This window comes from Zingiber officinale, chromosome 1A, assembly GCF_018446385.1.
Source record: "Zingiber officinale cultivar Zhangliang chromosome 1A, Zo_v1.1, whole genome shotgun sequence".
Taxonomy (NCBI): Eukaryota; Viridiplantae; Streptophyta; class Magnoliopsida; order Zingiberales; family Zingiberaceae; genus Zingiber; species Zingiber officinale.
In genome coordinates, this window is record NC_055987.1 from 176,112,147 (window position 1) to 176,118,334 (window position 6,188).

The following is a 6,188-nucleotide window of genomic DNA, read 5'->3' on the forward strand; positions in this document are numbered from 1 at the left end:
ATTGTCTTTAATTAAAAACCATTCTCTTTGGTTAAAAAAACCTTAAAGACGGTTGTTTTTATTAAAATCGTTGTATAAAGATAAAAGATAATGATTTTGATATAAAATTGATATCTTTTTAAAAAAAAAGGTAGATCCGTTACTTTAGCGGCCCCCTTAGTGCCGGCCCCACGAATATGGAGGGAGGTTCATACAGGTACACAGGCCATAGGCGCATAGCGGGGTAAACCCCAGGTCGTCAGTTCCTGAGAATCGACCCCTGGCCATTACGCCAGAGATACCATGCACCCACCGTCTGCGCTACGCCCTGGGGCAAAACTGATATCTTTTAAGTGATATTGAATAAGAATTTTTTTTATAATGTTATAGCTCTTAGGCTCTTATTCCATGACCTATGTGATCTTTAGGCAGGTTACTTTAGTCCTTAGGATATAACACAGATGGTAGACACATGAAATCTCTAACGTAATGATCAGAATTCGATTTTAAAAAATTGACGACCTAGAGTTTATCTTATCATATACCTAATACGTATATACTTATATTTATCTTCTTTCATATTCATAGGATCAGTACTAAAAAGTATTAAAGTAGTGGATTTTTTTAAGGTAGGTTACTCTACAAAATTTACTCTTTTAAAGGTGGAAAAATCCGTTATGTATAAAAGTAAGAAGAAAAATTACAAGGTAAGATAGAGAGAGCTTTAATAGAGAATTTGGCATAATGTAGTTACAGTAGAAAGGTCTTTGTACCATATAGGTCTTATATTTATAGTCTTGGCCCAAATTTCCGAGAAGTCATAGATACATTTAGTCTCCTTGCATCTTCAATTGCTATTGAATCATCAATTGATTGCTTGGTATTGATAATTGTTGGATAACCACTTCAACTATCACTTCAATCAACTGCCTTCATCTTGAACAACAGCAGCTATAATAAACTATTCTATTATAACCATCTAACTACCATCAACTGACTACTTCCACCATCATCAGTCGATTGCTATATGCTATTACAATTATTTATTGTTTAGTCTAGTTGGCTCAATACAATCAATCAACTGTTGTATAGGAGATTATTGAAAAGAATATTTTCTAGTCAACTGGTATAGTCACACATCATCATCATTTGTTGACTCAGTGAGCAGCCAATTGATATCTTTATTTTAGTTGGCCAAAGTAGTGACTAAGTCAATTCTAAGGCTTTCATTCGTACCTTATCTAGTCCTTTGTTCCCATGATTATATGTTCACTCTACTTGTAAAATGAAATATGCTAAGTCACTTAAGAGAACCCTTCTCTAGGACCTTAAATGGAATTTTCTTTGGCTTACCAAGCCTTCCATCAGTTGGATCTTTATCTTGTCAAGAATTCAATCAACTTTGATCGATAAAATTTCTTCTTGATATGTATCTTGTCACTCTTGATTTACTTCTCTGTACTAAACATTCGATCACCCCCCTTAATCCATTGGGAATATTTCTTACCTTGTGACTAGCTTTTAAATACATTTGTCACAAGTTAATTAAGTATATATTTCAACTTAACCCTTTGCCTAACATTAAAAGTTGATTACACAAAAAAAAAAAAAAAAAAAAATGCTCCATCGGTCATTGAGATCTATATAATCAATGTTCTATTTTCTTCTCAGCTATTTTTTTTTATTCTTCAGATGTGAAGGAATCACCCCCATGTGACCCTCAAAGAGACATATTTATTCTTTTTCTCAACCTTCAATTTTCCTTTTTCCTCATCCTTTGTCTCTCAATTTAGGGCATGCCCTTTATATGCCCCCCCTCTTCATCACATTCTCGATCTTCTTATCCTTTCTCTTGTCGTGCCACAAGTGCAACTTCCTTTCCTTTAGAATTTTATTGCTTTCCCAATTTAGCATATTTTGCTTCATGTAACTCCATAATGAAAGATAATTCTTTTAAAGCTGAAATCTACAAATTCATTGACATTGAGAAATCATGCACCATAAAATTCTATTGATGCATTCTTAGAAATCCATTTCCTCTCTAATGCTTTCAACCACTAGCTTTAATGAATATAAATACTAAAAACTAAACAAAGCATCCTAATAGTAAACCTAGTAAATTCTAAATCTCCTCGTGACAAAGTAAAATCTTAAATCATAAAACACTCTAAGCAATTCCTATTAACTTTTGATGGATTCTTCATAGTGTCAAAGTACCTTCCTTGTAGCTTGTGCAACTTAGTTTTGTCAAGAACCTTAAAGAATCTCATTGGATAGCACTTGGAAGGGCAGAGGTGAATCAGAAAAATATATTAAGAAAGGGAAAGTTAGTGCAAGTGGAAAGGTTAATGCATAATCTTGGATGACGAATCAATTGACTGAGCCTTTAATCTGACTTTTTTAGATAGACAAGTGAAAGTGCAACGTCTGAGGCTAGTTTAGAGGGATAAATTTTGTAACAAAAAAGAAGAAAAACAAAATATAACACTTTGATGATTTTTTTTTAAAAAAAAACTTCCATCTTACCCAATGAGATAAATATTATGTCATCAATCCTGTGGTCTGTTTTATTAGAAAGTTTGACAGAATGTAGTTTCTATAGAAAATTTCTCCTTCGTACTTCGTAGGTCCTGTACTTATAGCCTTGGCTCAAGCTTCCATGAAGTCCCTGGAAACATCTAGTGGACCTTGCATCAATCAATTGCTCTTGAATCACTAGTTCATTGCTTGATGTTGGTATAGTTGTTCAATAACCACTCCAACCGGTTAGAGGGTAATAAATTTATTATAATAAGATAAAGGATCAATTCCTGATGAATATATGTCCTTAGAGAAAAAATTCTCTCACCCCTTGGTCAACTTGATGGTCTACTATAAACTGACCTTGTGATTTATCTCCCTTCACATAACCTGAGGATAGGCCATAAGAGACGGTCTAGGATGAACATAATCACCTCTTGCTACAACTCACTATCTTCATCTTGAACAACCACTATAACTAACTAACCTTGTTCAACTACCATTAATGATTACTCCCACTATTAGTGGGTCACATGGTTAACTTATGTTAAAAATAAATTAACTGTTAGTCTATTTGACTTAAAATAAGAGATGATCAAATAAAATATTTTCTAGTTGATTGGTGTGTTGGTGTAGAGAATACTAGGTAATCGAACTTATGTTTTGATGTTGACAAAAGTTCAAAGTTAAGTTTATGATGATATAATGAAATTGACTAAGTATGCAGATAGCTTAATCAAAAAGTCCTAATAAGTAAAATTGTCTGGATACTAAGCAATGCAAAAGTCCTAGTGGACACTAGAAAAAGGGGCCTCTAGTTGCAGAAGGCAAAGAAGTTCTGATCTGTGGGATTAGAAAAGAAAGTTTTGGTCTATGGGATCGGACAAGGAAGTCCTGGTCAAAAGAACTAGGTAGAAAGACTTGGCAGATCGAGTACACCAGGTGAAAAGTCTATACAGGTCTAGAGGATTGGACGTCTAGCAGGTTGATGAGTCTGGAGGACTAGACATCAAGAGGAAGTCCTGAGATAAGAGGATCAGATACTGAACAGGAAGTCTAAACATGTCTAGAGGACCGGATGTTTGGCAAGTCAGGTAATTGCTCCTAAGAGTAGTAGGTGAGGACATGCTTCTTGAAGGGAACAGTAGGCGTCAGTCTGACTTAGAGTTTCATATGAAATTCAAAAGTCAGGACTAGACAATTTTAAGGCTGTCAAATTATTTATGATTTTATGTTATTATTATTCCTGTTATGCTAGTTCTATGATGTAGGGAGGTGGGCGGAGTCAGGGAATTCCAAGCGCCCAAAGGTCCGAGCGATCAGATGGATCTTCGCGCTCGAAATGGCCCAAATTCAACCACGCATGCAACTGAGTTGACATGCTCTAGTTGGTTGTCACATGTCAATTTTCAGGAGCCTGAAAGGGATCCAGACAATTGGGAAGGGATAGAGATGACTCAAATAGAGCTTTACCCTGGTGCAGCTATGTTAGTGGTTCAGGTGCCTAAGAGTGGTCCAGATGCCTAAAGTTGGATAATTCAGCGACGAAAGTGAATCGGATAGGCCTCAATGGAGCCACTTGGAGCTAGCCCAAGCGCCTAGAATAGGCTATAAAAAGGACCTTTGACCAAGAACTCAAAACAACATTCTTCCACGCTTAACAACTCTCGTGTTGCTCCGAAACTTCGATATGACGTTAAAGTGTTGTTCCAACAACAAACACTCAAGTTTCTATTTTATGGTGTTATCGGTATTATTTTTCTTTTTTATAAACATTCAAATTCTTATACTTGTCGAATCTTTAGTGGATTGCACAACAAAAGCGATCAACGATCACAAGCCTTAGACTAGCAACACAAGCTATGAACCAAGTAAAAAAAAAGGTGTTAGCATTGTTTGTTTTAATTTTATTTCCATTGCTATCTCACAAAGTTCTTAAAAAATGTGAAAAAATGACACGTGCTATTCACCTCTCCTTAATAAACCATGTGTCACACTTGAATTCCTCTAACTAATGTAGCATAGAGATAACTCGGGTCGTATTTCAATGAATGTAGTCAATGCATGATAAATCTCAAGATCAATTTATTAGTAACTGAGATTTGAGTTTTGGATTCTAAAGCTAAGAATTGAAAGATAATAATGGAAACTAACCTAACGTAAACTATGATTGCAAGTAACCAAATAACATAAAACATTCAATGGAACAATCGGGCATCCAAAGAAATCTAACCAAATAGTCCTAAGCATGGGAACCAAATCAACTACAAGCACTCAAACATAAATTCATGCAAATGATCTACACATCAAAGTAATGAACCAATCCGGATCAAATCAACTCAACGTAGTGTTTGGGGAAATTCATCGAACAAGTTGCATGCACAATTCAATTGAAGCTAAGGTCATGAAATCCTAAACATTGAACTTCTATTACAATCCGTCAAACATGAAGATCCACGCATCAAAGACTCATGCGAGCAATGAACAGGCAATACGGTCAAACCCATGGCAATTAGCGGCAATTGAAATCCTTAGAAGTTGAAATACCACCCAGATCTAGAAGGAAGTGGCAAAACGAGGAAGGGATGGATGAAGTGCTGTAGCCAGATCTGATTGGATCTGATGGAGATGCTTGCTCTCAGTTGGTGGAGGAGATCAGATCTGACCCGAAGAAGGAAAGAGGGATGCGGGTTGAGTAAAGAATGGAAGATGCTGATGTCCCAAACCAGAGATAATCTTCGGATGAAGGTTGGATCAAAGAAGATGATCCTTTGCTTATCCTCTATTTTATGGTCGAAAAATGCGTGGCCGAACGCTGGTGGATGGATGCAGAAATGATGACGGAGGACCCACGGGATAGGCGGAAGATGATGGAGTCGTCAGATCTTCCTCTCCTAATCAGATGCGGAAGAAGATGGAATGGAAACGTCGGGGTGATGGGAGATGAAACGCAATCGGGAATGATGAGAACTTCCTCTCCGAATCTGGATGAAGAAGATGGAATGGTAGCGTCCGGTTGGCGGTGGAAAGTTAAAGATCGCCGGAGCTTTTGGTGATCGTGGATGTGGTTGGCGATTAGAGGAAGAAGAAGATCCTTTCTCTTTCTCTTGCGCGCGTTCGTCAAAATCGCGACCCTTGTAGTCTTGTAAACTTGATCCCAAATCTGAAACGGACGATTGTGATTCCTTCGCATCTGATCCAACAGTGAGATTTGATCTAAATCTAATTCAAAGGCTCAGATCTAGATGGATCTACTTTCTCTTTAATTTGGATAGACTGAATCATGATGAATAACTCAAATCTTCTCAAATCTTGATTGGATGGTCCAGATTATCCCAGAACTTGATATCTTAGTTTAATCCCAATTTTGAGCTCAAATTAGTTCAATGTGATCCGAATTCATGATCCTTTAACGGCTATAAAGATAGCATTAAATATTATAAATATAAGAGAATTTGTAATTAAGTCTAAAAATAAATACAACTTATGAAATGTGATATAAATACGGGTGTAATCGAGCCGAGCTGAGCCGAACTCTTGAATGTTTGAGTTTGATTCATTTTATAATCGAGCCGAACTCAAACTTTATTTAATGAATATATTCATGGCTGACGAACTTATTCGAACTTTTATCGAACATAAACGAGCTTAATAAATAGAAATTATGAATTTAAATATTCATTAACAAG